Raw genomic sequence first — 12,514 nt, 5'->3', positions numbered from 1 at the left:
CAGCCCGCCAGCCTCCTCCACTGGCTGTCTCTTCCCCCCCCCCCCTCCGCTTTTGAAACACAAGGCATCAGCCGGCCCCTCCCCCCCCCCTTCTCTTTTTCCTTCCCCTCGCAGGCAGCACGCTCAATCACCCCCTCCCCCCTCCCTCTTTTTAGCCATCTCAGCCTCCATTCCAATGAATGCACAATCTCCCCCCTTCAGCTGCGAGGGGACAGCCCCCGCACGGCCGGGGGAGCCTTCGAGGAGGGAAAGCCGAGTACACGCACGAAAACACGCTCTCGTGCCCCTTCTGTGGGTGTGTGCAATTTTGCAGACCTGCAGGGCGAGCGCAAGAGGTGGACGGCGGTCATCACGGGCGCCATTTTCGCGGAACACAACACGTTAAGGTAAACCTTTCACAATAAAAAAAAAAAGTGCGTGACGTAAAAAAAATAATCACCCAAATCATCTTGTTGACGTGCTCTTAAATTCCATTGATATTCATTCCACGCACTCGATCCTAATCAATTCCAGTGGGTGGTAATTGAATTTAGCGCACGTGTCAGTTCACATCATAATAACAACGTAATAGATGCAAGCCAAGCAGTGGCGCGAGCGTAAACAGATTAGCACGGCATTAGCATCGCGCGCCGTCAGATGACGGGCGACCCCGGCTGAACCGCGCCTGGCGGCCTGGCGCGCCGCTGGACAGGAAGTGGCTGTGGCTTGAAAGCGGAAGGAAAAGACGGAAGCGCGGGGGGGGGGGGGGGGGGGGGGGTGGGGGGGGGGTGGGGGAGGAGGAGCGGCAGCTTGACTTCCGCCGGTGATGAAGGAGCAAATTCCACTCGGGTGGGGGAGCAGGGGTGAATGCAGCAAATGGAACAGTGGACAAGTGTATCAGTTTATAGTACCAGATGTCTTTCTAGGAATCTGAAACACGCGGCCGAGGCTTGAATTAGGACTTGCAACATGCATACACACACAAATCATTAGCTCGAAGCGGACCCCGGACCAAGTGTTGCGTTTCTCACACACCCCGGCGGCTACTTTTAGCTCCACGCTGATTGCAGGCCAGTCGGGTTATCGCAACCTCAAGGCCACAACAACACTGCGCCCAATGACACGCACTTCAACTCTCTTCAGTGCAGATCAGAAGTTAAATTGTCGCCCGGTCACTTGAGCAGCAATAAGAAGAGAGAGAGTAGGGGGGGGGGGAGAGAAAGAAAGAAGAAAAGGTGTGGAGTGAACAGTGAGCAACGGTGACAAGAAATGCGTCGCGGTCTCGTCCTTTGTTCAAATTGCTGCTGACAATCCCAAGACCGCTCTGTGCTCCGTTCACATGCAAAAGTTTGGGATGCCCCGTGACATAAACATTCCACCCGCAAAGACGCGCGCACACAAACTCAGCTGGAGCGCACACAAGCTCCCTTTGTGCAAAATTCCTTCCTGCTCGCTAGCCTGCTAGCTAGCTCGGCTCCTCTCTCCCGTCTGCCGCGCAACTTTCTCCCTCGGCTTTTGTCCGAGAGCCCGAGCGGGCCGGCCGGCGCCGGGGGCTCGTCTTACCATGGCAGACGGCGGCGAGGGGGAGCAATGAGGGTCCCCCCCGCCCCAAGGAAAGGAAATCCAAAAGGGCTCTGCGGGTTCAAGCGGCAGCCAGCTCAGCGGATTCCCAGCGGCTGCGCGGCGTTCCTGCTGCCTGCCTGCACTCCCAGCTTTGTGTGCCGTGTGGTTTCCCTTTAAATTGCTCAGGCTGCCTCCCCCCACAGCCTTAGCTCTCTCTCTCTCTCTCTCTCTCTCTCTCTCTCCCCTCATGTGTGACACACACACACACACACACACACACACACACACACACACAGTCCAGCCAAAGCACTCACAGAAATGACATGGCTGTCAAAAGCATCGAGTTGTTATTCAAATATTTTTCCCGTTTTTCCTCACAGAAATCCTTTTTGTCTCCTCAAAAAAAAAAACCCAACACCGATACTGGTTTGGGACCCCCCCCCCCCCTTGTCACCCTCTCCTAATATTGGGTCTTGCTTTTTTTTTTCTCTCTTTCCTACTCAGTAGTCAAACAAAGAAAGGAAAGAAACAGAGCGTTCATACAGGCACACACGAGTGTGAAGCCCCCCCCCCAGATTTCCCCCCCCATCCCTGCCATTTTCTAAATAACACACACACACACACACACATCCACTCCCTCCCTCAGCCTGATCTGGCCTCGTTCTTATTCGTCGACTCCATCCCCCCCTCCCAGCACTACTACTGCTGCTGCTGCTGCTGCTGCTGCTGCTGCTGCTGATGCTACTACTACAGCCCCCGCCCCCTCGTGTGTCAAGCAGATGGTATTGGAGAGCACGCAATCAGCACAGGTTGTGAACCAGCCCGGAAGTGGGGAAGCATCTCTTGCATGCTAACAAGAATCATAACATCGGCCCATCTCCAGCTTCAGCCGAGGTGCAATACTCGGCTGGCGCCACAGTGGGGCGTTAGGACGCAGGCCTACTTTTCACATCTTTTCCAGCCCCCGACTCTTATTCTCCATGGCCTATTTTTCACAAATGCAACGTTAAGTCGCAGCAATTGAAATGCCTCCGCGGTGCAAATGTGTTTTGACAGAAAAACAAAAACAGCAATGCTCCAATCCAACGAGCAGCTGAATGTCTGACCAAGAGTATGCAGATAAACCGGTGGTGGATAAAAGAGCAGTTAGCTTTAGCTGTTTCTATTAGCGCTAGTTTTTTGTTGTTGTTGTTTTTTCTTTTAAAGATTCACACCAGCGTCGTATGCACATTACGGGACAGAACATTTGGGCGACCAAGATGTAGTTTCAATTGCTTTGAGGAGGCATCGCTAGTATGACTCTTAAGAACAGCGTTAATGGGGAAAAGCCGAAAGCCAGTGAGGCTAACGGCGACTCTCGACCAGCTCAGACGTACGAAGATTTGGTTGTCGTACATTTCGAGGGCGGCAAGCGGCGGGGCGAAAGTCGTCTCGTGTTGAATTGTAGCTTGCCTGTGAGACCCGTCTTTGCCGGAACAAAGGCTGAACTCTGCTATTTTTGATTCACTTTTGATCATAAGTTCTCTTGCTTTGCCGCTCAGGCCTGCCCCTGTCCGGGTGCGGACCGAAGATGGAATTTCAGAGCGGAGAACAAACGAGAGGGACGACGGGATGGAACGTACGGCACGGAAAGGCTGACCAGAGCAGCGGCCGGAGGAAATAGTACCTGCTGACTCCTATGGCGCCCCCCCCCCCCCCCCCCGACCCAGCTCACCTGCTCCCTCCTGAGGCCGCCGAATATTTCCAGACCACACGAGCCGATTCATAAAAAGCAGCAGCCGAGTACTGAGGCAGCTGCGCGCGCCCATAGTTACAATGTGTGTACAGTACAGCGCAAATGGCGGCGGCGGTGGTGGGGGTGGTGGGGGGGCGTCTCAACCAAATATGGGCAAACAGATACAAAAGTAGCTCAAACAGAAGGAACTGTCAAGAGGAGCCGATTCCGGACATGAGGGTGACAAAACCGATACAAAGTCCATGTGGGAGCATTTCTAAGGATGTTGAAATAGCCAAAATGCGGAACCTTGCACGCTATTCACGTGCAATCAACGCTTGTGACAAACAAAGATGGGATGCAAACACCGAAGGTCGTCGCGCCGTGATGTAACGACGAGCAACGACGACGCATCGGTCTCCGAAGCGCGAGCCTGTTTTGTTGCTGCAGCAAAGTGGGACAGGATGAGATCGACGCAATCTGACACAGATTTTTACACTAATCTGCGCCGTGTCGCGTGACCGGCCTGGTCAATAAACACCGCGGAACACGACCGTTTAAGGCTTTTCTTTGGGGGTGCGGGGGCCGGGGGGGGAAATCCCTTATCGCGCTTCCACAGAGGAACAAAGACCTAAGCAATCATTTCAGGTAAATACTGAAATATTCCATCATCCACAATTTTCCTCCGATAATCCCTTCTTGCCTGGAATTCCTCCGCAGATTATGCTTTGGTTGAACGACAAAGAGGAGGAGACGAGGAATCCTGTTCTAAGAGGTCTGTAAATCTTGCCGGGCTCGCTCTCCCCCCCCCCACCCCCCCACCCCCGCGGGCATTCTTTGTGCACGTCCGTGAATGTGCTCACTTGCTCCATTGACAAAGCCTGTTTTTGGTTTTTGTTTTTTTCCCCACTCCTTTCCAGGTATGTAGGAGGTAAACCACAACAGCCTCGGGGGGGGGGGCTTCATAGGTAAGTGACGGGAAAAGCGACCCACGAGGAGCCCCGGGACGCAGCCTTGAGGCACTCCAAACTGGCAAACGCTTCTCTTAAAACACCCTCGCTGACCGCCTTTGTTTGGCAGAATGACGACATAAGATCGAAGTGGAATGTACAGTGGGAGCAGCTCGCATTTCACGGCATGGGGGGGGGGGGGGCGGCGTGAACCTAGAGAAGGGGATCTGGCTGGAGTGGGGGCTCCGCGGAGGGAAGGGTGAGAGAGTTGAGCTGCTATTTATAAATCAGGTGGGGGCCTGGATTTCAGGTCCTCACACATCTGCATGATGCCTGGTCGCAAATCTGGCCTGACTAATATGAGGGACGTTGGTGGGGAGCGACCTTTCGCACCTGCGAGCAGCATCCCCCCCCACACACACACTTTTTTTCTTAATTGGCTTCACTTGCCCCCTCCCCGTAGCCATAACGCCGCAAGGTCTCTTCCTTGCTCTGCCGGTGGGTGTTAAATTCTGCTGACAACGCGTGTTAAACACCACGCGCAGAGGAGTTTCCTGAGAGGGTGGCGAGGGCGCCAAACGCACGGCGGGAATTGAGAGCAACCTGCCACCGACGTCTCCTCACGAGTCCTCAGCTCAATTGCTTTTATGATGAGTCCTTATGAGTTATAGCCCACCTAACGAGGCCAGCGCCCACGTCCTCACAAGCGACCCGGGTCTGGGTAACGTCTGCTGGAGAGGGCAGACAAAAGGCCGAGATCCCGACCGCGGCCGTAAATAAGTTCGGGAGGCCCCGATTGAAAAAGATGAGAGGTGGACAGTTGCTAGGACACCTGCGTGAGGTGCGCGCAAGGGGTTTGCATGTCTCGGGCCTGAACTTTGACCTCTTCAACAGCCACCAGGCGCCCCGACCTCCCAAGTTGTCCCTCCGAAAGCGGCCGAGTACAGAAGACGAGCGGAGAGAAACGGGACCAAAACGCGCACGTAACAAAAGAACAAAGAAAAGCCCGACACGCACATCTGGTTCCTCTTACGCGCGCAAGTGCGGGAGACGCAAAAAACACCAAGCACATGCAGCTGTGCCACACATGCACGTGACGCGCACACAAACACACGCGGGCGCCGTAGCAACGGAAGAAAACATGGCCGCTGGAAGGCGACCGCGGCGGCTATGTTGGACGAGTTCAGCGCCACGTGCGTCTGTGGAAATCCTCAAGTGCGTGTGCGGCGTGAGAAAAGGGGGCAAGCGAGGTGAACCAGCTCGGCAATTCCGAATAGGCCTTGGAAGCCCCCCCCCCACGGCCACGTGCAAACTTTCCCATCAAACATTTTCCCTTCCATTCTTCATCACGGCCTCCTCCTCCTCCTCCCCCTCCCTCATCATACTACACACCCACGCTCACCCCCGCCCTCTCATCTGTCGGGGCGTCCTGCAGATAAAGTGGCAGCCAGTCGGATTAGACAGACTGACGCCCCCCCTCCCCCCCCCACACACACACACAGGTCAGCATGCCCTTGATTGAGGGATGCAGAAGATAACGCGATAAACAAACCTCCCATCATCCGCCTGCAAGTCAAAAAGTCGACTCATACGAGGACACTTCGAAAGCAACGGAGATTACTTCACTGGATTATGACGCTCTTTTTTTTTTTTTTTTTTATGAACTCGCTTAATTATTCCCGCTGGGTGCAAAACGACCCCGTAACGGATTCAGCTCATTCATCAAAAACGGCGAGCGGCAGATGAAGTCCGACGGCGCCGATAAAGTGTCAGCCGGCGACTGACCAAACACCATTTTATGACCCCTTTGTGTTCCTCTTACGCACCAGATAAGATAACGCTGGCGAATTGGCCGACCAAAGTCCATTTTCGACCGCCCCGAACGTCAGAGGCTCCACGGAGAAATTGCCGTAAACGACCGCTCATCGCACTCCCACCCGACGTTTCCTCCCCCGTCCCCCCGGCGTCGGCTCCGTCTTCCTCGTCCCCACCTGAGCGCGCAAAGACGAGAGGCTTGCGGAGATGCTAATCCGACTCCCGCCGGGCGGGCCCGCTCGGGGTCACGCGCGGGCCTGACCTCGCAATCGATGAGGTCACTCGTTGAGAGGTCAAAGAGAAACGCGAGGCTCTTTAAACCTGCCAAGACGTAACTTGGGAATGACCCTTTTTTTGTGTGTGCTTGCGTACGTATTTTCAGGATGTCTTTCAACCGCCGACTACGAAAAAATGGAAAAAGCTAGAAAAACTACTCATGTACGTGCAGCGAACCCTCGCGAGGGACCTTCTTCTTCTTCTTCTTCTTTGTCTTCTATTTTCGAGCTGTGCGATTTTCTATTTTTAAACTCCCTCGCCAACAAGCTGCCAGCTGCGAACCCGGAAACTTCCGTGCGTGTGCGCACATCATTTTCCATTGTTCTCACCCACGTGTAACAGACGGCCCCACGCGCTCATTCACAACTATTTTGGTCATTTCCACACAAATATACTGTACAAATATATGCTGTCCATATTTGAGCAATTTCATCTCGCTCAGATTTGAGTTTTTGCACTGCGGGACGTGAACGTGCCCCCTCCCCCCTCCGCCCTCACATCCTGTTTTCCAAACGGCTAATATGGAGGATGATTAAAGAAAGAACGACGCGTGCGTTGTCGCGCGTCGACTTCGATTCGCGAGCAGGAAGGCGCACTTAAGCGAATCCCCTCAGCGCAGCGGATCCATTTCGCTCACGAGGGGCGGGGAGGCGGAAAGGGGAGGCGAGTGATGACAGCGGAAGGAGAGAAGAAATGTGCGAGAGTGAGAAAGAGAGAGAGAGAGAGAGAGAGAGAGAGAGAGAGGGGGGGGGAGCTGAACAAAGGGAGGATGAGAGCCAGGAAACAGGAAGTGCGCTGCGAGGAAATGGCAAAATGTGTGGAGCGAGCAGATGCTTTGTTGGGGTGACGTGAAGCATTCCCGCTGGGACGAGGGCGCTCCGGATGCGCGCCGGGCTGCTCGCCACTCGAGCCGCTGCGAAAACAAAAACGTCGGCGAAATCTTCGTGCGGAAAAAAAGCGGCGCGGCAAAGCTCACCGCGGGCCACTTGATTAGGAACAGCCAAGTCCCTGTAAAGTCAAGTGTTTGGCCCCCCCCCCCCCAAAAAAAAAAAAAATAAATCAATAAAAATCATGCAAATGAGGCTCCCAAATTGTGGAGGATCAATCGAACACTTCTCCCGGGCATGAACACGGCGTGACAACGAGGCACTCTAAAGTGGCCACACCAGCCCAAAGGGTTCCACAAAGGGTCCCCACCTTCCTTTCGGTTCCACGCGTGCACTCACGGCTTACTGCTCATGCAAACTAAAGGTACTCAGTTCTCAAACGTCCCCGTTTTTGAACGAAAATTTTGACTTTTTTTTTTTTTTTTTTTTGCTTCCGTGCTCGAACACCCCAGACAAAATTCGGAAATAATTTGAGCGCCGCAAGCAGTTGAACCACCCACGACGTGTTTTGCTATTGTCAATTGGGATGCCCCCTGGGGGGAAAAAAAAAAAACAACCCGGAAATGACAACGCTCGCGGGGCAACCAGCGCACTTTTGTTGCTTGTTTAAAGTTATGTTGCACTTTTGTTAATAATAATAAAAAATAATTCACAAGGCTGCGGGCCGAGTCGCTACAGATACGGCAATGCGCTCCCGGCCTAGCGTACTCGACTACTAAAGCATACATTTTAAGCAAACAGTAAATATATCTCTTAAATTATTTCATTATATGAAGTATTTAAACTATACATGTATTTCTACTATGCAGTTTATTATTAGGAAAAGCAAAAAAAAAAAAAAAAAAGCTTTAAAAAGGCAATTTTTTTTAGGCTCGGAACGCATTAATTCTTTTTCCATTCATCGTAATGGAAGCATCGATTCGGTTTTCAAACAAATCACTTCTCGAACCGCTTTCTGGAACGGACTGTGGTCGAGAACAGAACATTGCTCTCGGTCCTCGGATGATTTCACCAATACCTTTAAACGTATAAACCAATCTCGGAATTTTGTCTAATGGTTTTCGACTGAATCATAAATTGCACCAAAGTTAATTTGGATAAAAGTGCTGAAAAGGCGAAAAAAAGGGAAAAAACTTTTCGTGCTTTGCCTCGCGCCCGGAACGATTTGCAATGCGGGCGTTCAAATTCGGAACGCAGTTAGCCCAAAGCGCCGCGGCGCTGACGCCGTATGTCGTCGCAAAAGTTTTAAGGCCGGGGTGCGGCAGGGGCACAGGTGGAGGGGTGAAGTCAACGGGGAGGCTCGGGGGTCCTGCAAAAGGGGGCTCCCGCAGTGACATACGTGAGACGCAAACAAAGAAAACCTGCATCCACAAAAACCACAGAGCGGCGTGTAGCGAGGGAGCACAACACTGCATGAAATATTCAGGGAGTTTTTTTTTTTTTTTTTTCAAGCATGTGCTCTTTCCCCTTTCACACGTGTAGAAGTGTAAAAAAAAAAAAAAAAAAAAAAGAAAAATGCAGCGGGAGAGGGACGGGAAGACAGCGGGGGGGGGGAGTCAATGAGGGCAAAGCGGGGAGAGAGAGAGAGAGAGAGAGAGAGAGAGAGAGAGAGAGAGGAGAGAGAGAGAGAGAGAGAGAAAACCCAGCTGATCGTGTTCCAAGCTACTCCGTTTAGCAACAGCCCGGCTCAGCCCGCATCCCATTGGCCCGATGACCGCACGCAAGGCGCCGCAGCCAATCGGCAACGACGCATTTTGGATGGCGTTGGCGTGGCAACGCAAACCTGCACTTGGCCCTGAACGTGGAGCGCTCCAAAGTTAAGGGAGCCTTCCGTATCATTTCTTTAACATATTTTTTTTGTAACTGTCACTTTGACGGGGCATCGCCATGTTTTTTTTAAATGATAATAAAAAAAATACACCCAAAGAAAAGCCACCAATCAGAAACAGAAGCCAAGGCTAACCGGGTGTTAAGTCATTTGCCGTGCACGCTCATAGCGCTGACCTGTTACCGTGGACTTCAGGAGCTTTAATACAACTTTGGAAGAATCTGCCCCCCCCCCCAAAAAAAAAAATATATATTTATAATAATAATTCCCTGTTTTAGCAACAAATAGCTAAGGGAGGCTCCATTCAAGTCTCGGTCGCAACAATAAAACCGCCAGAGAGTCATCGGGCGGCGCTGCCGGTTCATATTTTGCACGCCATTAAGACAAAAAACGGCTAATTAATAACAACAGCAACGCTTCCTCCGAAGATTTGCCGGTAAGCGGCGTTAAGTACGCCAAAGCAGCAGCAGCAATTAGCCAGCTGATTACCTCAGAAGGCGCCCGAGGGGCCCGCTCGGCTGTTTATCGACGGTTCGCCGGCAGACTATTTGACGACGACGTCCCCACAATGCCTCACCGTGACAGCCGAACCCGGAAGTCCAAGTTGCATGTCAGCAGCGGTCGCGGACGGCTCCAACGGCCAGCTCCTCGAGTCGGTACCCGTCGTAGTAGTACCGTTGTTATCGCGATGAGTTGATGTCATTTAATGCTCCAGACTGACAACGCGTCGCTACCACAGAATAATATTTAAGGGCTAATTTAATATACTACAATGATAGCATTGTTGATTTTAAGCGCGCAAACGCGGTGCCGGCGATCCGCGTCAAAGGCTGTCCTCACGTCACCTGGCCGACAGACCCAAAAGAAAAGAAAAGAAAAAAATCCTTGAAAACTACACAAAAGCAAACAAATGTTAGTTACATCACCTCAGCCAATTATCTCGCAAAGAGTCGGAAGTGACTAAATAAAACAGCTGACGTAAAATGAATGCACGTCGACGGCGACGGACTATTTGGACACGCGAGGCTTCTCAGCTCGGTCAAGGTTGGGGAACACGATGGGACACCCAACACGAGCCAGAACCTTTGGTCCCAAGCTGCTTGTATACCGACAAATGACATAATCCAATTACTATGCACATGGAGGAAGTGTGTCAATACGCAGACGCAAAGAAACCGGATCCTCTGGTCTGGCTCAGCCTCCCTGCGCTCGCCTTCTCCCTTTGCCGGCCTCTTTACACAAAGCCAGAGGAGGAGGAGGCAGGGAGGGAGCACAAAAGGACTCTTCCCTGGGGTGGGGGGCGAGACAGAGGGTGATGCGGCCCGGATGGGCGCGGGGGCGGGGGCGGAAGCGTGCTCGGGCGTCGAAACCCGAGAGGCAGAAAGCCAAAAGAATGACGAGCGGAGTAAGAAACGTCGGCTGCTGCTCCTCCGCACCAAAGTCTTCAATTTAGAGGATTTGATCCTTCAACCTGAAGCGAACTGACACCGATGAGTCGATCTCTTAAAACGAAGTACACGTTTCAAAAGGGGAGGCGGGTCGTCTGTACCAGACTGACTGAGCCCTCTAGATGGCGCCGCTCAATGACTTGAGCACTTTTCAGCAGAGGATGGAGATTTTTTTTTTTTTTAATCTCATCCAATCCCGTCATGTAGATTATGATGGAGAGAAAGGACCAAAGAACCTCGCATCCACGCAGAAAAATATATATCATACGTACGACGTATAAATGTGTCGGGAAATGTGCGTCTCGGTCCCCATTAGGACTCCAACAAAAAGCCTGAGCAGAGGACACGCTGCAAAAAAAAAAAAAACAATCGTCGTGGATGGTCGGGTTCTTTGGGACAAACTGGACGGCACCGAAACGCCCTCATCAAGACCACGCAGAGGAGGAGGCCCCTGCACCGCCCTCCCCGAGTCCACGCGTGCACCCTCCGTCCTGACTCAGCTGCGCCTCGTTCAAACCACTCACAAAATGCTGGAGATTCCTCTTCTTCTTTTCCGCCCAATAACCCCAAAACAAAGCTGCCCCGGCATAACATAACGCAAAAACGGAACTCGCTGCCATTTTCAGTCTCGAGTCGGGAGCGGCAAATTGCTGAAAAGACGGCACAACTGGACGGATCGAGAGCACGCAACCGCGTTAAAACCTGAAAGCCGAACATTGGCGGCCAGCGTCGCACACAAAAGGCACCCGGGTGCAATTCCCGAGCAGCTCGCGACAGATGTGTCGCCATCAAGCGGCCGGTGTGTTGTACTGCAACAGCGGTGCACAGGCGATGCCAATGCGGCTTCCCGTTTTCTAATTTGGGGAGATTTCATTTTTCTTCTGCATATTCCGATTCAGCAGTGGACTCAAGGTGCCGCAACACACAACGGAATCATGACATGTGACTTATGTTCCTATTTAGTGAGCATATGCTGGCCCTTCACTGTGACAGACGGAGAAGTCATAGAATCATGTTTTGTTGTTTACTTGCCTTTGCTCGGGCTCTGAATATCATGAACGCCATAAAAAGTGAAGACGACGTAAGTCAGCTCACCGGTGTCCTGCGGCGCTGTGGCGCCCCCGTGCGGCGTGAGCGCGAAATGCCGCTGCAGCGGTGCGCGCGGAGGGGTGGAGTCAGCGACGGCATCCATTCCCGAGGAACGACATTCAAACGCTCTTCCTGGAAATTGCACAGACAGACATCGGGGAGTCAAAGCGCGACGCGGCCTGCTCCCCAATCGCCCCCCCCCCCCAAAAAAAAAAAAAACAAAACCAAAAAACAAAAACAAAAAAATCCCAACAAAATACACCAACACCACCGTTACATTCGTCATTTACCTTCGGCCCACTGTGCTGCGTGGCCACGATCGTGCGCGGCGACTCGTGTCATCGTCGATTGCGACATGTCAACTGGTCCCGGCGCGGCATCGAGGGCTGCGGCGCGGATCCGAGCACACGCGCGTGGTCACCAAAGGCCAGAGCGCGGCTGGTGGTGGTGGTTTTTTTTTTTTGGGGGGGGGGGGGGACAGAGAGCTCCGGCAAAATTTCGACTCGCTGCTGGATTTGCGCACCTTTTCCACGGCCGCGCAAAGATTGCGCAGCTCGTCCCGGCTCGCAAGTGGCGCTCCGCACGTCCCCCTAACGTGTGTCGGCCCATGGGCAAGGCATGATCCGCAGCTCGCTTCGGCTCCTCTTGATGCGAAGCGTCATCTGCTGCTCAGAGAGGAGCCGAATCCAACGGGATTGACGGAACCTGCGATCCAATCCGCTCCCGAACATTTCCACACAGGAGGGACCACGCAGGCCCTCGGCCAAAAGAAATTGCGCAGTTTTATTTTCCACTAAGACGCAGAGGCTGCTTCCCCCCCCCCCCCCCCCCCCCCGCTGCAGGCTGCGGGGCCCTTTCCCTTTTTCCCTTGCTCTCCTTTCTCTCTCCCCTCACGCAGGTTTATTTTTTTTTTGACGCGAACCGGCCCCGCCTCCGCAGTCACGTACTGCGAGAACAGCAACCCA

At 53.0% G+C, this 12,514-nt stretch overlaps 1 protein-coding gene across 1 annotated transcript in view; it reads right to left on the bottom strand.

Annotated features, from left to right (window-relative positions):
* The window catches only part of kdm6ba (lysine (K)-specific demethylase 6B, a), a 32,285-nt gene extending 19,946 nt beyond the window's left edge, over positions 1-12,339 (bottom strand). Inside the window, 2 exon segments of the mRNA XM_061808229.1 lie at positions 11,556-11,681; positions 11,840-12,339. The gene's annotated coding sequence lies outside the window, so the exon portion shown is untranslated.
* Positions 12,340-12,514: the final 175 nt, after the last annotated feature.

This window comes from Syngnathoides biaculeatus, chromosome 21 (genome assembly GCF_019802595.1).
Source record: "Syngnathoides biaculeatus isolate LvHL_M chromosome 21, ASM1980259v1, whole genome shotgun sequence".
Classification (NCBI taxonomy): domain Eukaryota; kingdom Metazoa; phylum Chordata; class Actinopteri; order Syngnathiformes; family Syngnathidae; genus Syngnathoides; species Syngnathoides biaculeatus.
The sequence above is the reverse complement of the archived record's forward strand: the minus strand, read 5'-3'. Positions and strand labels throughout refer to the sequence as shown.